Source organism: Parasteatoda tepidariorum, chromosome 4 (genome assembly GCF_982258835.1).
Source record: "Parasteatoda tepidariorum strain Cologne lab strain chromosome 4, Ptep-v5.0, whole genome shotgun sequence".
In the NCBI taxonomy this organism is placed as follows: Eukaryota; Metazoa; Arthropoda; class Arachnida; order Araneae; family Theridiidae; genus Parasteatoda; species Parasteatoda tepidariorum.
Window position 1 is genome coordinate 122,605,225 of NC_141758.1, and position 27,535 is coordinate 122,632,759.

At 30.6% G+C, this 27,535-nt stretch overlaps 1 long non-coding RNA gene across 6 annotated transcripts in view; it reads left to right on the forward strand.

Moving 5' to 3' along the window:
- LOC107442806 (uncharacterized) overlaps positions 1–27,535 on the forward strand; it is a 194,239-nt gene that overhangs the window by 40,779 nt on the left and 125,925 nt on the right. For all 6 annotated transcript variants that reach the window (XR_015433401.1, XR_015433400.1, XR_015433396.1 and 3 more), the window contains 3 exons: positions 1,854–2,075; positions 2,178–2,258; positions 7,536–9,098. This is a non-coding gene — a long non-coding RNA (uncharacterized LOC107442806). The remainder of the gene's footprint in view (positions 1–1,853; positions 2,076–2,177; positions 2,259–7,535; positions 9,099–27,535) is intronic.

Sequence of the window (27,535 nt, forward strand, 5' to 3'; positions counted from 1 at the left end):
AAGTATAATGTTGAAGAAATTTGCTTAAAAAATTGTAAATATTATTTTTCAACTTTAACACAATTCAAAAAAATATTGCATATCAGGAAAAAGTTCGATATGTCTTATTTGTCATTGTCATCGATTCAAAAATCGTTCTATTTTTAGAATCAGCATCTCAAAAATTGTTCTTTTTTCTACTTAAATAACCTATCATAATAGTTTTAACACATGTTTTGAAGAAATTATGAATACAAATTGTGATCTAGTATTTCGTAATAAGGAAACAAGAATATTAATGATTCATTGATAACTGTTTCATTGAACCAGAGTAGTTAATTTTTTTCGAAATAATGTCGATATAATGTAATCGACCTTACAACTATTTTACTTTTATTCTTTGGACTAGGGGTGCACGCCATTCGACTTTGAATTTTCAAATATAAAATGCAAAAATTAATACAAGAATGCGTAAGCTGGCTTTAACTAATAATAAAAAAAGGAGAAAAGAAATTATCTCATGAGAGGAATGTCAAAGTTAAAAAAGTATTGTAAAAACAATTGTTCTCTCGTTTAATTAGGGGTATTTTAAACCTTCATTTTCCTTTCTTTTAATTTTATAAATTATTCTTTTTAATAAACTAATGAAATGAGTGCGTAAATAACATCCATTATTTTTACTGCAAACCAAGTTTACTTAGTATCATTCGCAAATCTTATGAAGTGCAAATTCTAGGGCCCCCGTGTAGGGTAGTAGGATAGTTTATGTATGATTAATAGTTTCAAGAGTGGACTCATATAAGTACTTAGCTAATTTCTTTAAGAATTCTAAATTTAAAAATTACTTGTTATTTCACAAATGTTACATCTAAAATTTCGAAACCCAACATTTCGTGACCACAAATTTTCAAGTTTTTGAAATTAAATATTCTATGTTGTGGTTTTGCATATTGTAGGACATTTACTAAGGAATGTTGTTACTGAAATGTTGTAACATTTACTACGTTTTTCAATTTTATCGAAAAGAAATATCGTGAATTTTACAAAAACTTGTGATTCTGCATCAAAATCGAAATCTTTTTCGGGTTCTCCAAATTTTTTGCTGGATCTTATTTTTTTCTTTCCTTTACCTAAGAGACTCGAACTGAGGTGTAAAAGCAATTAGCCCTACAACTCTTCATAAATTTATAATAACTTATGTAAATTTGGTTTTAGTAAAAAAATTTCACACAAATGACGTTAAAACAGCTTTAAAAAAATGTCATATAGGAAGTTCAACGTTCAGATTCTAAAATATTGGAAAATCGTAAATGTATTAATTGATTCAAATTTTATTTTTAAAGGAGAGTAAAAAAATAAAAGGACAATCTGTTTTCTTTGCCTAGAAAGCAGCCTCAAAAAATTTCCTCTTGGTGCGTTGCAACGGAGAAACACGTTTCGCAGTCTTGTCATGCATTTAATTTCTCTGATGATGTTTTTAATTGTTTCACCTTATGGCAAGGTAATTTGGCATTCTTTCGCCATTCATATAAATCTTTATTGCAACCCAATTTTTTCGTAATTTTGTCGACCCCCCCCCCCCGATTTCAAGGGTCAGGATTCCAAATATGTAAAAAATATATATGTTTATTCAGAGAAAGTACGTTTGTGTCTGATTTCGTTACTTGATAAATAGTTAGCTCTAATTAATTAGCATATTTGAAGTATCCCCCGGAACCATTAAGTTTGACACTTAGTTTGTGAAAATCCGATCATTAGAACGAAAGTTATTCAGGGTGATATCTTTTTTTCCGAACTGTTCAATCTGCATCATCTCTGATGATAAATACTCGGGTAATGTGTCCACTTAATAATACTTACTTTTATTTTACAAGGACCAGAACGCATACCACCTCAACTATCCTCACCTCATGATGAAGGGGTAAAAAGGGCCAATTGCACCCCGGCCACCTGAAATGAATGCGACTCCATAGCAGTAGACGGCTTTAGTCTTTGTCCTAAGGGGAGTTCTTTAAATAGACAAACTATAAGTTGCTGTCTCGTTTCTGCCTGTTTCCGTGATGTTTCGCACAGTGCACAAGTTCGTTTTTTAAAATGTAAGTGTCGTTAATTTTTCAATAAATTATTATTAAATTTTGTGATTTGAAATGCCGATTACCACATTTGTTCTCTTATAATTTTCTTTGCAATTTTTACAGAACAAGTTGTAGCCTTTTTTTCCTGATATGGAAGAGCGATGACGTTGATTTAGGTGCATAATGTGATAAACCATAATTTAGGTACGAATTTCATTCTCATGTTCCATGCTTAATTTTATGATTACCTGTTTCGAAATTCAAGTTTCACTTCTCAATAATGATTCAAAAACAATTCTAGTTTTTTTTTCTAGTTGCAACAGCACTATTTATAGTTTCTTTTTTTTGTTGAAAAAAATGAAAATAACTCTTAACGGTGCAACCTGTTCTTTTGGCTGACTTTTTTCTTCTTCTCAAAATTGTAGATTTCAAAACACAAGGTACATATTTTCTTAAACACAATCTTTTTCATTGTCATTAATTTAAAAGAAGCTTTTTTTTATCCAAATAATTATTCGAAAAAAAAAATCATTTATAAAATGGCGTTGCTTTCATAACCTTTTATGACAATTCTACCAGTGACACTTACAAACAGAAAAATTTTCTGGCAATTTTTAAAATGTTTTAAATTTTAATAAAAATTACAGGAAATCGGTAACTTTCATTTGATTACCAAAAAAATTGGCCAACACAAGATTTCGCTGTTTTTTGACAAAATAATCAAAAGTTTAAATTTAACATCGAATTTAGAAAATCGATATCACAATAAATAAATCGTTATCTCTCCACAAAAAAGATATAATAATATTTAAATACTATAATAATTAATATATTAAAAGATATAATAATAATATTCAAAATTAATTTTAGCTGAACGAAAGAAATAAAAACAGAAATTTAAATTTGGCCTCCAAACTTAAGCCCAGCTCACGACATCGTTAACCGATGTAAGATATTCGCTTTCCCATTTCTCAAAAAAGTTTTGGATTGAAAATTTTTTAACTGTGCTTTCATTTAGAAAACACTTTATTCTTACTTCCAAAAAATAGCCCGGAATAGGAAATTATTAACGTATATTAATTTGAATAAAATTTATGTTATCCCATCCGCAAAATGATCTTATATAACAAGAGTAAACTATAAAACTTTTTGTCCTTGAAATGACGAATTTGAATTTTGTCTTCAAATGTTAGTCCTCATGGTAGTAAACCTTTATTCGTGTCTTCAAAATGTTCGTCCATTGTAAACAGTCGTTAACAAGGCAGCAATAGAAGTTGACCTTTTCTAAAAAATTCCAAGAATTTTATTAAAAAAAAGTTTTTTATTTAAAAGCAAACATTTATTGGCATTTTTTTTTCAATTTTTTACCATATTCTAAACCTATGCTATAAACATATTTTCTATTGTGTTTAAATTGAATTTATTGCTTACTATTGATTAAAAGCTATAAATAAAAACATTTATGTTACAATAATGCACCAGACGTCTAATGCTACAGCTGCCAGTAATACCTGTTTCAATAATACTAGGAGGCTTCGCCCCCTGCTCGCTAACGCTCGCCAACCCCCGAGAATTGCTACGCAATCCTATGTGGTTCACGCCGTGAACCATGGCTCGTTGCGCTCGCTCGCCAATGAACACAATGTTCTAGCAAAGACATAATATATTATCATCAAGGACATAGTATTTTATCATCAAAGACATAGTATTGTACTTATGTAGAAGAATTCTACCAATGTTCTTATTGGCTTTTAAAAAAGTATATTAGCTATTTAGATTGTACATGGTGAAAAAATCAAAACATTAGCTAAATAAGAAACATATTAGCAAAATAAATTATCGAATATTGATTCACTAATATTCTGCATTTTAAAGCGTGAAAATTCAATGCATAAATAAACGCGAAATATAAAAAAATTCAATTTCATTCAATACAAACACTTAAACGTTTTTTAGACCCAGTAGAAAAATATCAATTCAACAGCGGCCTTTTAAAGCATTCTCGCTTCAATTAATTAATTAATTCCTAATTGAGTTTAAATTAAATATTGTCATGTTTTTAGTGCATGAATCTGAATTGAACAACCAGATAATGCTCACTCTGGTTATTGTTATCTGGTTGCTCACTACGTGCTCATGCGCGCCGAATCCAATCAATTAAAAATGAAAAATGTTGCCAGCGCGAGAAAAGAAATATCATCGGTTTTATTGATACATACATACATACGTACGTATTAGCGTTTTATATAATATAGAAGATAGATGCTATAACAGATACTGTGACAGAAACAATCAGTTTCTTACCTTCTACAAGTTGTATGATGGATACAGCGATATTTAAAAGATATTTTCATGTCTTCAAGCTTCAGAAGTTTAAATTTTAATTGAAGTAAAAATTGTATTTCAGAAATATGTGAATAGTTTAAGTTTTTATTAATTTATATGCATGAAGTGCAGTGCGCAAAGAAAAATCAAACCACTTTGAATAACTTTTTCTCCCAATGATCGGACTTTCACGTTCAAACTCTTTCCCAGGGGGTAACTTCAAACGTGATTATTTGTGTAGACGATATTTTAATTTTCATAATCAGACGCAAAAACGTTATTTTTCTAAAACAAACAGGAGTCGAGTTTCTGACCCTCAAAATACAGGGGGTCGCCGCAATCTTCCGCTATATAAAAATAAATTAATAAGATTGGGCTAGTTGAATTTTTTACTGTGCAAATAAACTTTAATAATAAGTGTATTAATTCACTCAATTTTTTTTTCATTCCTTGTTGAAGTTATTAACTTTTATTTCTTAATGGTGCATTACACAAATAGTAAAAATGTTAGCAATATATAGTGATGCGTTTTTTTTTCTTTTTGCTGCAATTGTTCCTATTTACTTTATTAGAGGCTTGATCCAACCATTAGCCTGTCTTACGCCAATATGGGCGGATGTGTCTCTGTCTAGTGTTTCATAGATTTTATCCGAAATGATTAAGTCACATAATGTTTTAAAGTCATTTACTTCTCTCAGACGTAAATTATACTCAAAAGTTGAACGAATTCATGTTGCAAATTGAATGTGTGATTCATCAAAATTTTTTCTTTGGTGGCGAAAATTAAATAGACACTGTTGAGGGGTTATTTGGTTTTCTCTTAAGATTAATGATTTAAGTTTTTGGTAATTTTTTAATTCCTCTTCCACGTATAAAAGCGCTTTGTTTGCTTTTTCTTGCAAAATTGCTATGAGAATTTCGGATTTAAGTTAATCTTTTACGTTTTTGGTTTTGAATGCTCGCTCCAAAGAATTAAAGAATAAGCCAAGATTTTCAGGATTTCTCGGAACAGTTACTGTTAAGGTTCGTATACTTTTAATAAGTGATTCTAAATCTTGATGCGAATTTGTTAAATCAGAACTGCTGTTTACGCTCATATCCCGCTCATTTTGACTAAGTGATTGAAGTTGAATTTCTTTTTCTATTCTAGCTAATTTTACTTTTTCTAGTTCTAAATTAAGTTGTTGCATTTTTAATTCTTCGTCAGCTATTAATTTCCTTGCGTTTATAATTTCGTATAATAGTTCCTTTACTGTGTTCGGGTCTTTTTTATATTCGTCTGAATTTTCAATTATAGTTTTTAGTTCGGTTACTGTAGCGTTAGAAGGAGTGGGAATATTTAGTTCTTGGGTTAATGTTATTAAATCTGTTTTTGTTGATTTGTACATTTCGAAGTTCACAAAAAGAAGAAAAAAAAAGAGTCACCTACTTCAAAGGTTTATTTGCAGATAAAATTTTTGGTATCCGGTAACACTGGTGCAACTCACAATTCAGGCATGAACTCTGTATCAGTTGACGATATGCGGTAGTTTCAGTAGTTTCAAGCAACTTCGATGGTGATTCTAGTACTTTCCAGCAACTTCGATGACGATTCTAGTTGTTTCCGGCAATTTCCACAGTAAATCTAGCTGTTTCCAGGAACTTCACAGCGTTTCTAGCAGTTGTAGTTTTTCATTCAAGTCAGCCCTGCGCGGCACTTGAAAATGGATTCGTTGTCACAGTTTTTGGTCCACAGTTTTTATTTTCGAAGTTTGGTTACGCAATGCTCATCGTATTTTTTTTGTTAGCAAGTAATTTTTTGTGATTATCGTCCTACGCGACGTAATCGACGTTGTAGAATGGATTAATTTTGGCCCTCCGCGGCTCAAATAGTTTTTAATAGCTCAACCTTGACTCGTTGGCTATAATCGTTGAAAAAATGAAAAGTTATTGCTCAAATCGCAATCCACATTCCCGTGGACGAGCCCCCATTTGTAGGATAAAGGGGGTGAAGCGAGGGTTTCTCAAAAATAAAGAAGCTGTGCTAAACTTAATAAAAATATATTATAACAAAATAAGCTACAATTTTCACTGGCATCCTCCTAGAGCCAGTCATTTCAACTACATGGTGTAAAAGTAAAAGAAGAGTAAATGTAGAGGTAAGTGTCCTTGATATCATCACGTGATAGGATGAATGCTTCGTAGATCGGATCTGTATTCCACACACACATATATATATGTATATATAACCTCCAAAATCAGTTTTTTTTATATACGTATATAACCTCCAGACCCCCAAAAATGTTCAGAGAGAACACTGATGTATTTGATTATTTTTAAATTTATTTTCCATCATTCTCTACAGTAGAATTGCTTTTCAAAAAGTTAAATTGCCTCCTTTGATTACGATTTGCAATTGAAAAAGATTTCTCCTTTGCTTGTGTACTGCGATTTAAGTATAAGCTAATTGTGTGAAAGAAAAAAGAAACTTTTCTTAAGAAAGAAATATTTCTTAAATTTTGTTTATATCACTGTGATTATTTGGGTAAAAGAAATGACAGAGATTTATTTGTATTCAAAACTTAATTACAGTCAGTATTTTTGTCTGATCAGTTATCGATTATGAATATCAAATAGTCTAAAAGATACGAGTTACTATATATATATAATCAGACGTAGCCGAGAGATGGAAATAAGCAGGTTTCAGGCACCAGGCTATACCTGAATATCATTTATTGAGACACATTCCTAAAGAGCTAGCATTCAAGTCACAAAATCGTTGTGCTCCTCAATAAAAATTAGGGAAAATCTTCCGAAGTAAATTAGTTGAATGTTTCATTTTAGGGAATAAAGGAAATCATTGTAATTGGTCTATGGGAATATAGTTTTCTCACGAGTTAGCAAAGGGAAAAATGTCAAGGTCAATTAATGCATACTTGAACTAAAAATAGTTTAAAAGACAGCATGTGAATTTTAAAGTGTGAGAAAGAGAGTTTTGTTTTCAATAGAAAATTAAGAGAGATTTACAGAAAAGGAAAAACAGAAAAAGATTGGTTGAAGCTTTTTATGTTAAATATATACAGTAAATATTGTTTTTCTCTGAATTTAATAACTATTTTATTTAACTTGTTTTTGCAACTTTATTTTTCTTATAGAGCATTTTTTTTTCGATTTTAGATATGACAGCCTAAATGACAGACTTGAGCCAGCTTTTAGATTATTCTAGACTTTCTTCTAAGCTTGTTCTAACGCCATAGGAAGCTGGCAGCTCACCACTATCTCGATCAACAGCTCCAGAAAGGTCTACAGGCACAAAAAAGCGAGCGTTTAGGAGTTTCGATACACCTTCTCCAACTGACACCAACAAAAACGATGTTAAAGTTGACGCAAATCTTACCGAATGATGATTATGATGAAATTTGTTTGTCGTCGGCTGAAATATCCATTATGAGAAAGATTCTAGCGACTCATCTGTTAGTTTCATCCCATGAAGTTGAAATTTTGCAAAAGAACGGTGACTCTGCTGTGTACTCGGTGAAATTTTACGCTCCATCTGCCACAAAATCTGTTAAAAATAGCCATTAATGCTCCTTCCAAGAGTCAAGAAAAAACTCTTGCATCTTTGCTAGCTGATCCCCCAGTCAACATAATCGCACAGGTTAAACTACAGTTTTCGTTTTGTCTATCTCTATTTTATATTTTATAACCGTAATTGAACAGGCGACCCAATTTTCGGTTTTACAACTAATGTTCAACTACATAACCTTGTAATTTTGAAACAAATCCAGAAGACAAGGGAACTAACTCCTGGATCAAGAAATTGCCTTCGTGGAGGACTTTTTGGAGGAAGTAGACCGCATTTGCCTGACGTGGAGGGGAAGACCACGCCATGGTTAGCTTGACGGCAAGGGGACTCTAACCTATGATCCATCTACCACTGAGTATATTTCACGTCAGCACTGTGGTCGGTGCAAGCCAGATGCGGAATTCGTATCAACAAGCAATCGCCGGAATTCGAGCCCAGTTAACCTCAGTGGAAGGCGAACGCTTTATCCCCTGAACCATCGCGGCTCTTTTGTCTAGTTAAGTAAGAATAGATCAGGGCTTGCATCACCTACATATGAGTTTGCCCTGCAGATTGGCAAGGTGGCAAAAAATGGCGCAATTTATCGAAGGGATTGAATTCCAAAGAGCTGTTAGAGGCGAGAGCTTGACAAGAGGTTCTACAATAAAAGAGAATTTTGTGATCGGAACGCCTGGAAAAGTGTTTCATTGGCTAGATGAGGGCGATACTTCGATTTGGATAAGTTGAGAATTTTTGTTTTGGATGAAGCTGATGTCATGATTTCGACTTTGAGGCATCATGATCAATGTTTGCGTAATCACCGCAAGGTGTCTAATAGTTGTCAAATGATGCTGTTCTCCGCCACTTACTCGCCTGATTTGTTTTGCAGAAATGATTATAACTGAACACATAACGTTGCAGCTGAACAATGGAGGCCAAAAAATGTCAAGCAGTTCTATGTTATGTGTCACACCATCGAAGGCAGATATCCAGTATTGTCCAATATCTGTGGTTCCATATCAATCGGTCAGGCCATTATATTTTGCAGAACAAGAAGACCTGCAGCTTGGTTTGAAGCCCGACAGACTGCTGGTGGACGTTCTGTTGGTAATTTATCTGGAGAGATAGAGCTCAATCAATGACTGGATACCCTGACTCGCTTCAGAGAATGGAAGGTACGTGACCTTTCTTTTTATCATTATTACATTATATTTTTTTTCCTTATTTGCTGATAAGACAGTGCTTAAATAACTTTTATTTAAATCTAATAAAATACAATTGATAACCTTCTTAATAGTAAATAATGAATTCTAATTTTGAGTAATTATTTTTTTACATAATTGTGTAAAATAATTATTAAATTAAAAAATAGAATAATCCTCTCAATATTGAATATATTTAAAATTGCGCATAAGTTGTTTTTATGGTGGCCAATGTAATTAAGAAAAGAATTCCTTGTTAGAAACTAGTTATTTTATCATGATCATGTAACTTTCAAAATTATTTTGCATTTGTTAAAATAAATATAAAAAATTTTCAACAATATGAAGGAGAAAAATTATTTGAGCGCATATCCTAATGATGTCATTTTTTTAAAGTGTTAAAAAAATACTTTTTGAGTGCTTAAAAGTGCTTATTTTTTGTTGAAAAATTTGGCTGCTCATCCTGTATTAATGTAAATATTTATATTTGGCTCTGTAATCATGAAAGTTAAATTTACTACCACTTTTTTAAATTCGGTATTTTTCATACGTTGGTTACTTCTTGTGGGCAAACTTAAAATTTTTAGTTTTTTGGGAAACTTCTCACTGAGAATGAGGAACTCAGGATTTCGAAAGTTCTGCAAAAAAACGAGGATAGTAAACTGTTGATCAAAGTACGACTTAAGTTTTTCTAAGTTTGTAACCGCCTGAATTTACATAAATTTCTTGTCGTACTTATCAGATTTCTTTTTACATGAAGAGACTTCCTAGACTATTGTGGAGATCTGAAACATCTGATGATAAATTTTAAAAAGCAAGAAACATCGTTTATGATCTAGATTTTGCAACGACTTTAAACAATTTGGCTGGGGTTCGGAAGACCTCGAAACTTTCGTAACAGCCACTTTATGTCTCAAAAACAGATAAAATTAAAAGGAAAACATTCAGGCATGCTTGGATTTTATACAGCTTCCGAACTACATGAAATTAAAAAAAAATGGTAATTGTAAATTTAGAAGTAAAAATATTAAATTTAGAAGCAGTGTCGACTTTATTTGTTAATGTCCAATATTGAGTCCTGTCCAATATTGAGCCTTAACATCTTTCGAGTTTGCGAAAGTTTTATTTTTTTAGTGTGTATATTCGTATGTCAGCTAAGCACTTTTAAGATTTTAGAAGTAAACTGAATGCTTTAAATGACCAACCTGTTTTTGAAATAATCCATTTAATATATTTTAAAAGCTTTAAAAACAGTTTGTGGACAGACGCTGAATTGATACCCGTTTAATTTTTTTTGCATTTTATAACTTCTTTATTCAGCTACAAATAGAAATTTTGAAAACTTTACTTCCGCGTTAGTGGAGCACCATAGTATGAAAAGAATTATGATTTCTAGCTCTTAATATGGAATTGATATTAACAATGTATTTCATGTTGCATTTCTAAAAGGCTAAGGGGATAAAAATAGGATTGACTTTTAAATACTATCTAGTATTTTTACGATTTCTTTAAATTGAATGAAGTGACCAATATTCTAAAAGTTATTTATGTTTTATGTATAAAAGTAAAATTTTTTATTTATATCTATTAACGTATCTAACATAGCTAAGTAGGCAAGTAAGATATCGTTACCTATGCATATCATTACGCTAAATCGAATGAGAATAGGACCAAGCTGTCTGATTTAATAGTTTAACAGTTTGAAAATTTATTAAGGTTTTATGTGCAGAAAGTACAATTTTTCGACTTAGACTAACAACACTTTATGCAACTGACATTGCTATCTAGACAAGTGAGGCATTACTTCAAATTTAATTTTTTACTCTTAAACCGGTAAAATAGTCCTTTGATATAATTTTTGAGAAGAAATGAAGGTTTAATGCGTGAAATGTAGAAACGAAAAATTTTAAATAAAAGAGGATTGGTTTTCCTGAATTCAATGTCATATTTACTTATTACTGTAAAATTTAAGAATTTAATTATTGGTATAAGATGATTTAATTAAAAATTACAGGATATAATTTAGGACAAATTTATTGTAACATATACCATATAAATTCAAATGTATTAATTACTAGAAAAAAATATGTTGTATTAGGAGAAATTGTTTTATGTGCCCTATTATTTTTCTTATAGGCTTTAAGCGTATTTTACATTTTAAATAACACAAGAATCAGCGTAAAAAGTAAAACATTTACTAACAAGTGTATTTTCAATTTTGAATTATTGTCTTTCAATTTCAACCTTAAAAACAATATTACATCTCTTTTTTTTACACCAGACAAACCTTACAGGGTTCCTCAAAATATCTGAAATAAAAGAAAGAAATTACTATCATGATAAAATTTTATCAACACATTATTAGACCAAAAGAGATTAAATACCTTTAATTTGAAATCATTTAAGCCTTCAGGTATCCCTCAGAAACTTATTTTAAGTTTGATAGATATTTTGATTATTGTTCTAAGATTATTCTACACAACTAATGAAAGATGAGAGGTATAATTGGTTTTATAGTTTTTATGATTAGACTGAAATTTCTTTTAAAAAATAAATGGTATTTATAAATGAAGACTATTGAAAATGAAACTATATTGAAAAATTAGTAATTTAAACTTACAGTGGTGGCCAAAAGTGTGGACACTTTTTGAAAGTTTCATGTTTTTCAACTTTGGATGCTTGTAGAATATATTAATTTTCATTTACATACAAACGTTTATATATCAAATTGAAGGTAATTTAATGTAAAATTTAATAATAAATACAGTATTACAATATCTGTATTACGAAAAAAGTTATACAATTAATAGTAAGATCTATCTTGGATTTGATTTTTTTTAAAGTGATACTTACACAATCAATACTTAGTAGGATAACCCTTAATTTTTAAGACAGCTTCACAGCGTCTTTTCATCGAGTGAACGAGTGTTTGGAGTTCATCTTTCGTAATCACATGGTGCCAAGAATCAATTATAGCTTCACTTGGTTGTCTTTTATTGGATGGACGTTTTTTTCGTACAAGAATTTTCAAACGCCGCCACAAATTTTCAATTGGATTGAGATCAGGGCTGTTTCCTGGCCATGGTAATATATCTATGCCTTTATTTTGAAACCATGCTTTGCATACTTTTGCTGTGTGGCATGGAGCTGAATCCTGCTGAAAAATAAATGGTGCGTTGTTGGAGAAGAGATCCCTGATGGAAGGTATCAATTTTGGTTTCAGGGCAGTTTCGATGTATTTTTTGGCATTCAGGATGCCATGAATCACTTGAATTCGGCCCACATCATCTGCAGATATACATGCCCAAATCATGACATTTGTTGGATTTTTAGTAGTTGCTTCAATGCAATCAGGATGAAGCGCTTCACCTACTCTACGTCTCACGTATTTTCTACCATCACTTCCAAAGAGCGATATTTTACTCTTATCACTCCAGATTACTTGCTTCCACTGATTTTCTGACCATTTAATGTGTTCTTTTGCCGACTTAACTCGTTTTTCGCGTTGCTTTTGATTTAAATATGGTTTTTTCCTTAGAATTCTAGCTTGTAGTCCAAATCCTGATAAGCTTTTTCTTATTGTTCTTGAACTTACTGCATTCATTTCACATCTAATGGCATCTGATGACATTTTTCTATCTTGAAGGTATAGCCATTTAATTTTTCTATCGGTAGTAGAACTTGTGCATTTTTTTCGGCCTGATTTGGCATCCTGAATGCCAAAAAATACATCGAAACTGTCCTGAAACCAAAATTGATACTTTCCATCAGGGAATTCTTCCCCAACAACGAACCATTTATTTTTCAGCAGGATTCAGCTCCATGCCACACAGCAAAAGTATGCAATGCATGGTTTCAAAATAAAGGCATAGATATATTACCATGGCCAGGAAACAGCCCTGATCTCAATCCAATTGAAAATTTGAGGCGACGTTTGAAAATTCTTGTAGGAATAAAACGTCCATCCAATAAAAGACAACTAAGTGAAGCTATAATTGATTCTTGGCACCATGTGATTATGAAAGATGAACTCCAAACACTCGTTCACTCGATGAAAAGACGCTGTGAAGCTGTCTTAAAAATTAAGGGTTATCCTACTAAGTATTGATTGTGAAAGTATCACTTTAAAAAATTGCAAATCTAAGATAGATCTTACTATTAATTGTATAACTTTTTTCGTAATACAGATATTGTAATACTGTATTTATTATTAAATTTTACATTAAAATAGCTTCAATTTGATATATAAACGTTTGTATTTAAGTGAAAATTAATATATTCTACAAGCACACAAAGCTGAAAAACATGAGACTTTCAAAAAGTGTCCACACTTTTGGCCACCACTGTACATACTTACATTGTAGAAAAGTAATGGATCAATAGATAAATGTAAAGTATAAATAAAAAAGTATCAATAGTTAATTTTAAATAATAATGAACTAAATATTATGCAAATCATCATAAACCAAACAAAAGAGGGAATGAATGTAGAAACAGATAGGGATATTGAGAATTTGTATTTTTAAAAATTGGGTAACTTTGTGAGAGATAAGGTAAATATTTGCCACAGATGTTTTCTTAGTTTTCTAACGTGTTTTAAAATAAGCTTTTCTAAAATTAAAGCAATTCGTATGAAAAAATAAAAGAACTATTTCACAAATAAAAAAAATTACACTTTTTCAAAAATCAAACACATGCTTTTACTTTCAACAGGTATAAAAATTAAAAAGAATATTAAAATTTAAAAATAAAGCAATACAATCTTTATTATACTTTATAATTAGAGCCCGGATTTTGATGAGCTAAAAAATCTCAACTAATGCCCTTAAAATGTGCTCTAAAAATGCGAACATTGCGCTAAAAATTCCTTATGACATGACTTAAATAAAGTAAAAATATTGAACTAAAAGAATTTCTCACTCTTTAATATTATGAGTCATTTCAAAAAATATAAAGCAATGCACTACTTGTTCTACGTTCATTAAAGTTTGAAAAATATATTTTATATCCTAAAATAACAAAAAAAAAGGAAAATGTATTGACTCCAAAACATTTTCATTTTGTATAGAAACTTTAATGAATATAACAATTTCCATCTAATAAATCTACTAAATATCAGAATTACATTGGATTATTAAATGATTTTTGATATTTTGAAATGTAAACGAGCGTCTCTTGTCTGAAAGTAAATTTTTATACCTGGAGAAGCTTCTTTCAACGTCTACTGATGTTATTGGTGCGTACTTGAAAAAGACGGTCTCACTTACTATCAATTCGTCTTCAATTTGAAAAGATGTTACTTCACCTGCTAATATCCTAGATATTTTCTTCATTGTTTGGAAGCCAGTGTTCTTCTCCAAAACTTTGTTCAATTTAGCTGCAACTATTTGTGCTATCTTTCCACTTGCTTTTTGCAACAATTGACTCACTACGTCAATAGAATTTATTGCATCGCAAAGTTCCAATTCTTGTTTCTCCAAGCTTGTAATTGTCGAGGACACAATAGCAAAGTTAGACTTGATAAATGATAAGTTTCCTTCGATTTTATCAGAGGCCTACACGTTTTGCGCTATCTTAATTGATGCAACATCTTCTGAATCAAGACAAATTATAAGACAAATCTTGTTCTTCGTGTAATAAAAATACCCCAAAAAATAATAAAAATTGGAAAAAATTAACAAAGAACTTAAAAAATACTTTAAAATGCAAAATACGCCCCAAAATTTAAAAAAATGCCATTTAAATCTAAAAAAATGCTCTAAAGGACAAAAAATGTCCAAAAATACAAAAAATGCAAAAAAATGCAAATGTCATCAAAATCCGGGCCTTATTTATAATAATGCAACAAAATTTTGTATTTATAAAGCATTTTTCGTTATATTGAAAATAAAACTATATTGAAAAATTAGTAAGGTAAAATTGTATGCTTGCTACCATTACAGAAAACTAAAGTATCTATAGATAAATGTGTGTTAACTTTGAATAATAATAAACAAAATATTATGCTAATCAAAATACACCAAAACAGAGAGGGGACGAATGCAGAAGCAGATAAGAAAATAAAACGGAAAGGGATTGTAGAATATAGAGCAGTTTGAAGTGTGGAATTTTTAATTTTAAACATTATTTTTATATAATATATTCACTACTTTTTTTTTAAAAAAAGTTTTTAATAATTACCATAAAATGGAGTGACTTTGTGGGGGATAAGGTAAATATTTACCGAATATGTTTTCTGATTTTTCTAAATTGCATTAAGGAAGCAATTCAAAAATTAAAGAATTCTTAAGGAAAATTAATTTTTTTCTTCAAACAATAGAAAACATGTTTTTTTAATCAACAGAAATAAGGATTGAAATTTAAAATTACTAAATACAATCTCTTATGTTTTATATTTTAAAATAACAATGCAACGAAGTTTGGCTAGTTGCTTGGCTAATATTTTAATGTGAAATGCCAGAAAAATTATTCCTCTATATTAATTAAGAAATTATTTCTATGAAAAGTAATGAAAGTTTTGATTGGAAAAAATTATAATAAGTTTTAATGTTATTAGTTTAATGCGAATAAATAATTGTTACATCATACTTATAAAACAAATTTGAAGACTGTTTTTTTTATCAAAGTTATTTATTGATATTTTACTTTTCTACAATGGCAGTTAGTATGTAAGTTTACCTTATTAATTATTCAATATACTTTCATTTTCAATAGTCTTCATTTATAAATACCATTTATTTTTTTAAAGCAAATTTCAGTCCCAACATAAAAACTACAAAACCAAATGTAATAATCTTTCATTCGTGTATAGAATAATCTTTGAACTATAATCAAAATATTATCAAACTTCAAATAAGTTTCCGAGGGATACCTGAAGGCTTAACTGATTTCTAATAATGTGTGGATAAAATTTTATCCTGATAGTAATTTCTGTCTTCTATTTCTGATATTTTGTGGAAACATGTAAGATTTGTCTGGTGTAGAAGGAAAAAGATGTTATATTGTTTTTATGATTGAAATTGAAAAAAAAAATTATGTAAATGAATAAAGTTCTAAGTATTGACATTTTTTAAATTGATTCTTGCATTATTTAAAATACAAAATACGTTTAAAGAGCCTATAACAAAAATAACAGGGTGCATGAAAAGTATGCTATTAATAAAATATTGTTTATTTTTCTATGTTCTATGTTATTAATAAATTTGAATTTATTTTGTGTGTAAATTAACATACAGCAAATTTGTCCTAAAATAAATCCTGCAAATTTTAATTAAATTATCTTATATAAATAATGAATATTTAAAATTTTACAATAATAAATTGTAAGCATGAGATTGAAAATTCTGCTATATTTTTAAAAACAATTTGGTATTAAAAAAAGTTGGTATTTCATGAAAGTGATATTCTTGATAATATTTGCAGTTAAAATGCAATGTAAAAACATTTTATGACAATAAAATTCTGAGTCAAATCAGACATTATTTATGTTATATATTTATTACTTACTTACTTATCCTCTACGTGCCTTTGGGCACTTAAAGCCTCTAGCATATCCCTCCAACGCCTCCTGTCTCTAGCAATAGATCTTGCTTCCTCCCAGACAGATATTCTACATTCTTTTAACTCGCTCAAAAACATGAGCTGGATGGTAAGTCTGGGTTTTCCTCTTATTCTTTTACCATCAGGGGCCCATGTAAGCGCAACAGATGTAATTTTTTCTTTGGACATTCTAAGGATATGTCCGAGCCAGCTCCATCTTCGTTTTTTATTTTCATCTTCTGTTGTTTTTATTTTAGCTTTCTTTAATAGATTTTAATTTGATACTTTGTAAGGCCAGAAAATTTTAAAAATAAATCTTAAACATTTGTTTTGAAAGGTTTCTAATTTTTGTATTTCGATCTCAGTCTGTTTCCAGGTTTCTGCGCCATATAATAGTACTGCTCTAACAATAGCTTTGTAAACAACTATTTTTGTCTTTATTTCAATATTTGACTCTCTCCAAAATTTATGTAATCCCTTAAAACATGTTCTTGCTTTGATTATTCTCTGTCTAGTATCTTCACTACTTCCACCTTTTTTTATCTACAATAGAACCTAAATAGCTAAATGACTCTATGTCATCTATTTCGTGATTTGTGATTTTAATTTTGTCATTTTTCTTTTGATTTATTCTCATTACTTTAGTTTTCTTCTTGTTTATGAATAAACCTACACTATTTGAATATTTGTTGAATTTGTCTGTTTTAAGCTGAAGTTCTGTACATTTGGATGAAATAAGTACGATGTCATCTGCAAAATCAAGGTCTTCTAAAGTAGTTGTGAAATTCCACCTTATTCCTCTTTTTTCATCTTTCAAGCTGTTTCGCATAATCCAGTCTATCACCAGTATAAATAAAAATCCTGATAAAACACATCCCTGTCTCACGCCAGGTTTTACCAAAAAGAATTCAGTTAATTCTCCATTTACTTCTATACATGTTTTGCTGTTATCATACATATCTTATTATGTTAATATATTTCTCTGGTATAGTATAAAGTGATAAAATTTCCCATAATTTCTCTCTCTTAACTGAATCAAAAGCTTTACTGAAATCAATCAAGTTTAAACATAAAGAGGTATTAAATTCCAAGCTTTGCTCAATGATATTTCTAAGTGTGAAGATTTGCTGCATTGTTCCATTTCCACTGTGGAAACCTGCTTGTTCTTCTCTTGAAATTTTATAAATTTCATGTTTTAGTCTATTCAAAATTATCCTTCCAAATATTTTTCCCGGTATGGAAAGTAGGTTAATGCACCTCCAATTTTCGCATTCTGTTAGATCGCCTTTCTTGGGAATTTTCACTATTACTGCTTCCTTCCATTGTTCTGGTATTCTTTCATTTCTCCAGATTTCATTGAAGAGCTTTTGCAACTGTCTTGTAGCGGTTTCAAAATCTGCCTTAAGCATCTCTGCCACGATTCCATCTCACCCTGCAGCCTTCTTTGGTTTTGTGGCCCTCAGGGCATTCTGTACCTCATCCAGCGAGATATCTTCCAAAGAAAAATCTACAGTAGATGCTACATTTAATGTAACATTTGGGAGTTGCTCAGAATTTTCAACATGGTGTTATGCGTATCTTCAAAATATTCTCTCCATCTTTCTTTGATCCTCTCATCCGTAGTAAGTAACGTATTGTTTTTGTCTCGTATTGCACATTGCGAATTTCGTTTATTTCCTTTTATTTGTTTCACTTTCTGATAGAAAGTACTTATTTGTCCTTTTTGCGCTGCATCTTGAGCTTCAGTGGCAAAGTCTGAAATATTTCCTTTTGTCTTTTCTAATTGACTTTATACTTCTCTATCAATTTGACTATACTGCTGTCTATACCGATTAAATAATCTTTCAGACTTTGTAGTTTCCATCTGTATTTTCTTTTTCCTTCTGTTTTCAATTAGAATTAATGTTTCTCCCGTTATCCATTCTTTGCTTTTCTTTCATTTCATTTTACCCAACACTTTTTCTGCTACATCGCAATAAATGTTTTTGATCTGTTCCCAAGTCTCTTCAACTTTTTCTTTTACCTCATTTTCTGATTGCTGAGTGTTGCTATGATTTTCTTCTTCCCTTAACAGCTCAAATCTGTTTTTCAACTCGATTGAAAATTCTTGTCTGCACTCTTTGGCTTTTAACTTAGCAATGTCATAGCTTATTGTTTTATGTCCCGTCTTCTTTGATGATTTTCTTAATTTTATTTTTAATATTGCTAGAATCAAGTAGTGATCTGATCCAACATCGGCACCTCTCATCGCTCTTACGTCTCTTAGTGAGCTCCTGAACTTGTTATTAATTGCAATATGATCTATTTGATTTTTTGTTCTTCCGTCTGGTGAGGTCCATGTTCATTTATGTATCTCTCTATGCTTGAATCTACTCCCATCTATGTTCAAACTATTTAGTTCGCACAGGGAAACAAACAGTTCTCCATTTTTGTTCCTGTCGCCCGGTGATTCGTTTCCCATGGAGGTTTCATCATCACTAATCCGTTTTCCAACCTTAGCATTAAGGTCTGCCATAAGAATTATCAAGTCATGTGTTGGAGCTCGATTTAAAACACATTGTAGTTGATCATAAAATGTCTCCCTTTCCTCCTCATCGGCATCATTCGTTGGTGCATACACTTGAATAATTGATAGTTTAATGTATTTTGAATAAAATAAAATTCTATCATTGATTGGTTCCCATTCCAAAAGACTCTTCGCTGTTTCTTTATTAATGATTAGCGCCACGCCTCTTTCGTGCTTTTCTTCAGCTCCTGAGTACAAAATGATTTGTTCACTTCCAGTTTTAAGCTTGCTAAAACCTGTCCATCTTAGTTCTGATATTCCCAAGATATCCAATTGGTATCTATCCATTTCCATTGACACCTACCTGTCTGCTTTTTCCACATTGGTACATAGTTCTTACATTCTAAGCACCAATTCGTAACTTGTGTTTAGGTTTCATCAATGACTTCTTCTGCATCAAAAGCTCCAAATGGCTTTCCCTTCGACACTTCATGGGCCCGATTTCCTCATTCCAGATTAGATAACTGTCATTTGAAATTTCACAAGTCATTGCTTCCGCCAAGAGAATTTGGCCCGATATGCTTTTGGTTTCTGTAGTCAGGGATGTTTTACGGGGTAGGGGTAGAGGGACTAGCCCTACGCCCAACCCTCCTCCTTTATCCAGGCTTGGGACTGGGGCACGGAATAGCCGAAGCTATCCATGTGGCGGAGTTGATATATATTTTTAGGCTAAATTTAAAACAAAAATTAGAATTGATTTGATAGATCTAATGGTTCTCATGTTATAAATATTTTATTACTAAAGAGTAAGTCAAAATTTGCATATTTCATACATTAAATCCTCATTTCTTCTAAACAATTGCTTCAAAGGACTATTTTATGGGATTAAGCATAAAAAATTAAATTGGAAGAGAAGCCTTACTTGTCTAGATATCAATGTCAGTTGCATAAAGTGGTACAAGTCAAAGTAAAGAAAATGTTCTTTCTACACCGGAAACTTTTATAAATTTTTGAGTTGCTCAAGTATTAAATCAGACAACTTGGTTTTATTCGATTTCGCGTGACGATACCTCACTTGCCTAGCTAGCAATTCTAGATACGTAAATATGTATAAATAAACTTTACTTTTATACATAAATAACCTTTATAATACTAGTCACTCGATTGAACGCAAAAAAATACTAAATAGTATTTAATTCTATTCCCCTTTTATTATCTCTTTAGAGATGCAACATGGAATTCATTTGCATCTTAATATCATATTCATAAAAATGAGCTAGAAATCATAATCCTTTTTATGCTATGCGAAATTGCTACTGCGAATTTACTAACTGCGAAATTGCCTTTAGAGTTGAGTTTCCGCAAATTAGGACTGGGCTATAAATCGATATATCGTGACACATCGATTTAACACCGATACAGCGACTTCAGTGGCGTAGCGAGCTTAACTCGCGCCCGGGGCACAATACCCTTTTAGCGCCCCCCCCCATTCGAAAACTATATAATATTATATGTAAAATATACTAGCAAATCAATAAATAAATAAAGTCATAGACTCAAGCTAGGCTTTAAATTTGAGACAAAAAATGTAGTTGAGAGAACAAGACTAGATTTTGAAATGTATATGATCATCTAGAATTAGTTCAAAAGATACCTATTATTTATTTTACATATTTATAAAGAAATATTTTAAAAACACGCAGTTTTTAAACAATAAAAAAGTAAATATTTATTATCTCTAAGGAGATACATATATTTAATAATCATATGATTATAATACATTAATAAAACTATTACTATGTCTAAATTTTCCTTGCTTTTGATGAAGAGAATGTATCAATAATATCATCAAAATTGATCATTTAAAAATTTTCTCTTTCCACACTTAAAAATGCTAGGTCACTTAGGCGGTCTGTCAAAATTAATTTTAATTTGCAGAATGAACGTTCGCAGCTAGCAATTGATACTGAGATAGTCGGGAGTATTTCAAATGCCGCTCTCAGATTTGGAAAAACATCTTCTCCATTCGAGATTGATTATAAAAGTAAGAAATTCTAATGGAGTTTTAGGTTTAATTTCTTTTCTACTGCAGAGTAACATTTTGCTGTCACATATTTTGATAAAAAGTTCTATTACATTGAAATCTGTATTATAAAATTCACCCAGATTTTTAAAATTTTTTTTCAATGTCGTTATCAACATTATCCTTGTTTAATAAATTTTCAACGTCTAGTAGAAATCCAAATTTGAAATTAAGGTCAATTAATCGTTTACACATTTCTTGTTGGAGACGATCAAAAGTGCTTTTCATAACGCGAGAAATTTCAATTTCTGCGGAAAGACCACCATAGCCAATTCTCCAGGCACGTATTGTTGTATCCATATACCATTTTTCACAAAGAGACTCTGCTTTTTCTATTGCCTCTTTACAGAGCTTGTCTCAAATTTCGGCTAGTTCAGTCGCTAATGATTCAAGATCATGGAACACTTCTCTAAAATTCATTCTAGGATCTTGTAATCTGAGCTGCACACGATAGTATATTTTGCAACAGAATTGTAGCTTCACTTCTGTTGTCACTTGTAGTGGTAGTGTGCTCTGCTAATTTTTCTATTAGTTCTTATATTCTATAGCCCATAGATGATAACGATAACCGCTTCTATTCTGGCGCTCCATCGCGTTTCAGATGTGTGACCTGCCATCACGGCAGCATTATCGCAACATTGTGATCTGCAGTTTGTTAATGAAATTTTATCGTAATTTAATTTCTCTAAAATTGTATTTTCGATCGAGGCTGCATGTTTAGCATGTATTTCAATAAAACTCAAAAAAGATTCTTTGATGGAAACTTTTTTATTGATAAAATCAGCATCTACATACCTAGCGACTTGGGACATTTGTTCTCGATGAGAGATATCAGGAATTGAATCAAACAAAAGTCCATAATACATATTTATTTCTTTTGATATCGTTTATTAGTTGATTTCGAACTGTAGATGCCAGAAGATGAATGAATTCATTTTGAATCTGTGGTGACAAATATGAGTACAACAAATTTTTTCATACTCTATTCACTTAATAATAGAATCGTCGAATAGATGTAGTAAGTAATCTTATTTGATTTATTACTTACCAAGAATGCCTTGAACTTGAAAGGTAATAACATAGTGAAATATACAATATAATTTATGCTGACATTAAACTTATATACAACATTTAATAACATTTCAGTTTTATTCTAAGCAGAGCGCGATGACAAGGACGTGAATTAAATATTGAAATATATTTAATATGAATATGAATTTAATATAATATTTATATGAATTAAATATTATGAATAATATTTATGAATTAACATTTATTATATTACACTGGCACAAATTTAAAATATATTTTCCAGAAATCAATTATAATAAAAAAAATTATCCAGCAATTTTTTGTTTTGCGGACCATTTGGCACCCCTTTGTGAGTAGCGCCCTGGGCATGATGCCCCCCCTTGCCCACCCCTCGCTACGCCACTGAGTGACTTTCGTTCCAGGCGATGCATCAGCTGTCGAGTAAAGAAGACTAACGATATAGCGATACAAGACACGCAAGGATCTTCTCTTACGTTCCGATACCAACTCGCGCTGGGGAAGACGATGTACGTATCGTCTTGAAACGGCCTTGGTTGATGAGCGGTAGAAACAGAATCAGTTTTGAGAACATATATCGTGATTTCGCATGCTCGTTTTCGCGCCTCATAGTTTTTTTCTTTTCCTTTGTCGCGACTTGATATCGTTTCTTGTAGATTATTTTCAGTGGGACTGACTTAGTGATCGCCGCCTTTACCTTGTTCTGAACGTAATCTATTATTGAAAAGAATATATAAAGAAGTGTTTCTTAATTAATTAGGTAAATTAATTATTTTAAAACAAAACTTTTTTATTTATTTTTAAATGTGAAAATTAATTTTGATATTATATGCTTAAGTAATTTTTTACATTATTGAATTTATTACAATCGGAAATCTAATTTAAGGTGCCCATAAAGAATTAAATTACAAAGTAATTAAATTTGTTAGGCTATTTTTTACTTTATTTTAATTTATTAAAAACTTTTGGGATAAAATTTCTAATAATTTAATGGGTTTTTAAATTTAATTTAAAATTTTAAATTTATAAATCTTTAGTTGTTTTTATAAATAAAATTATAACAAAACTTGTTTTTTCTCTTTTGGATTTGGACATAAGTCAATCAACTTTGTTTATTCAAAAAAATTAGTAAGGTTTGCGACTTCTTTTTTTTTTTTTTAAGCACTTCGTTTTATTAAAGAGTATAACCGTGTTTTTTAATTTTCTTTCAATATTGTCAGTTAAATATATTATTGAATATCATAATTCTTTTGTTTTTCTTTTCAAGAAATTAAACCTTACTTTGTTTTTTCGTTCAGAATTCGGTAATTATTCAATTTAACTTAATTATTTATGTGAAATAATATCTAATGATAAAAAATAGGGTTGTTTTAAAAGCGTTCTTTTTTTTTTAGCACTTTGTTTTAAGCCTGCAAATAATTTTTAACGAACTTATTTTTTAAATTTTCTTTCTATATTGTTAGATAAATATTATATTGATAAATTTCAATTTTATTTATTTTTTTATTTATTTTTAAGCTAAGAAATCTTTCGTTATTTGCGCGATCATTTTTAGAAAATATAACATTAATATCTTTCTTTAGCAAAACATATGTATCTTCAAATTCATAAATTGATTTAAATCAATCTGAGTATGAAGTTTTGATAGAAATCCTACTTTCTGTGCCTTACAAGTAAATGAATTTCAAAAATACTATATCGCGATGCATCGCTATTAACGATGCATCACGATATAAAAAATTTTTTATATCGCCCGTCCTACCGTTTATAGTTGCTCTTATTTTTCTCTCGTGTGATATTCGCTTAAGACACATTTAATTTATAATTATTTTGAACCAATAAAATTATTGTAAATACTACTTCAAGATATTTGTTTTTTAAGGAACTCAAAAGGATAAAAAAAATCACTCTTTTCCTATCAGAAAAGTATTCCTGATATTTAAAGCCTTTAGTAAGAAACTTATATTCACTAGAAAAAAACATAGTTCTAATTCAATCAAAATAATTTCACTGCCTTTCTTTTTTTCTAAAGAAAAGAAAGAAAAAGCAAAACTTTGTGCTTACTCTAGAAAACATCCTCATTGTATAAACACAATATAAAAAGTATATAACCATATGTAAAGGTATATACCGTAGAATAAAGGTATATTACAGTATAATAAAGGTATATAATATAAGAAGGTATATAACAGTCTCCTCAGCGAGAAACAGGATACGTTTTGCTTTTATTTTGACAAAGCAAATGAGACTCATATTTATTTACAATTTATTTTTCTATCTTAGTTTTTAAATATGAAGGGGAAAATAAAAAATGAATTAAAATAATTATTTAATTATAAATGAAAACTTTGAAGCAAACTCTTTTTCAAGCTCTTAAAATAAATTAAATGGACTATTTCAGAAACAGATTGGTCTTTAAGAGAATTGGGTTTATTTCTTAAAGCTTTAAAGTGCTTATGTTACATACGAAAAGGCACATTAAAAAAATAAAGCTTTCGTAAACGCGAAATATGTAAAGGCTCAATGTTGGATACTCTCTCCAACGAAGAGTTTCTTATAAATAAAATTCTCACTACTTCTAAATTTAATATTTTTATTTTCATTTTTATTTTCACAGTTACCATTTTTTTATTTCATGCAATTTAGAAGCTGTATAAAATCCCAGCAAGCCTGAATGTTTTCATTTTGATTTTATGTGTTTTTGGGCCATAAAGTGACTGTTACGAAAGTTTCCACGTCTTCCGAAAGCCAGCCAGATTGTTTCAAATCGTACCAAAATCTAGATCATGAACGATGTTTCTTGTTTTTTAAAATTTGTTATCGGATGTTCTAGATCACCACAATAGTTTAGGAAGTATTTACATATGAAAAGAAATCTGATAAGTAAGTCAAGAAATTTGTGTAAATTTAGATAGTTACAAACTTAGAAAAACTTCCACGTGCTTTGATTAATAGTTTACTACCCACATTTTGAGCCAACCTTTCGAAACTCCGAGTTCCTTATTCGCAGTGACAAGTGACTCAGAAAAATTTAATTTAGTAAAAAAAATTTAATTAATTTAATCAAGAACTAAAAATTTTCAGTTTACCCACAAAAATTAACCAACGTATGACAAATACCGAATTTAAAAAATGGTATTAAATTTATTTGTATCAAACACTTTAACGTTAAAACTAATGTTACAGTACCAATGATTACAGAACCAAATATAAATATTTATATTATTATTATATTTTTTTTATTTATTTTATAACCGTCGTTAAACAGCCGACCTAATTTTTTGGGTTTACGACTACTAATGCTCCTCTCCGTAGCCTTGTCATTTTGAACCCAATCGAGAAGACAAGGGAATTCCAGGATCAAGTACTTGGAGAAATTTTGCCTTCGTGGAGGACTTTTTGTTGATGGAATTAACCCGCATTTTGCGTTACATGGTGTGGAGGACCACGAGATCCTCCCACGGGTAGCCTGACGATAAAGGGACTCTAACCCATGACCCTTCTGCCACTGAGGATATTTCACGCCAGCACTGTGGTCGGTGCAAACCAGATGCGGAATTTGTTTCGACAAGCCATCGCTGGATTCGAAACCGGTTTACCTCATTCGAAGGAGAACGCTTTATCCCCTGAGCGAGTTCTGTTCACGTCCGAAAGTGTCCAATGCGAGAAGTATGTGAACGACAATGTAAATGATTATCTATCAAAACGAGATAAAGTTTACATGTTTTATATACTAATGAATGGGAATTGAATAATTGTAATGGTAGTTAAGCTACAAAGTTTTTCAACGTTAATATTTGTACACAAAAATTATTAGTACAATTTAAAAAAAAAAAAAAAAAACGTGTTGGAAAAGTAAGTTTCTGTCAAACCCATTTTTTTCGCTAATTTTTAAATTATTTCGATACTTTATTATATTTTAATTATTAGAGTTCAACTAAGAGCTCAGTAATAAGATAAAAGTTTGTCCTCATCAATTTTTATTTTCATTTAAGTGCCTCATTTCTAAACGCTAAACGGTTTAAAGGCAAAAGCAAGTACAGCTTATTTCTGACCTTGAATCCAAGAAATTAAGTTTGCTCTTCAAAAATTAGTTCATTGCAGGAGATAATAGGCCTACATTTTCCCACCAAATTATTTTGCTTCCTATCCCACGTATAAAAAAGTATATTGGAAAAAACAATCTTATGCTAATTTTTGAACTTGAAGACAAAAAATTTTTATTTCGCATTCAAACATTCGCTTATAGTAGGAATCCGTGATGACAGAAAAAAATTTCGTTTGCTGAATCGCAAAAAAAAATTTCCTAGTTTTTGACAACAACAAAAAAAAATTTATTAATAAAAAATAAAGAGTTGAATTTCCCCCAAATTTAAGTTCAATTTTGGAAATTATTAATCAAAACTAATTTTTAACCAAACTTAGAATAACAAAGGAGAGAATTTTCTGTTTAATTATTAAAAATGGAAAATTTTTAAAGCAAAATATATATCAAATTTAACAATTCCGAGTTGGCGTTATATGAGGATATAGTAAGTCTATGCTTGCACAGCACAAGCTTTTCATTATAAAATATGCAACAAAAAAATTTTATTTTGAAATCCATGTGTTTTTTAGCCAAAACACTTCTTTGCTAGCCAAACTAACTTTTTTTTAAATTTTATTTTAAACAGTCTTTGAACAGCCGACCCAATTTTTTGGGCTACCCATTACAACTACCGATGTTCAACTCCTGTTATTTTAAACCCAATCCAGAAGACAAGGGAACTCATGGGTCAAGTATTGGGATAAATTTTGTCTTGGTGGAGGGCTTTTAAATAGACCTAACCCGCATTTGCTTTATACGGAGAGGAAAACCACCCATGGTTAGCCTGATGGTAAGGGAACTCTAACCCATGTCGCGTCTAACACTGAGGATATTTTACATCAGCACTGAGGTCGGTGCATGCGGGATGCGGAATTCGAACACGGTTCACCTCATTGGAAAGCGAACGCTCTATTCCCTCAGCGGCAAACTAATTTTTTAATAAAATTTACGAATTTTATTGAGGACTGTTTGCCCATTGCGGGAAATTGAGATCAAAGGCTATCACGCCAAAAAGTTTCGATAGACAACCCATCAAGAAGAGGCTACGGTCATGAGCTGTTTATTGTTCAAAACCCCACTAGGTTAAATTTTTCCTCCTAGTTTAGGCTCTTTATTGAAAATGGTAAATCATGCAAAAGTTTTCG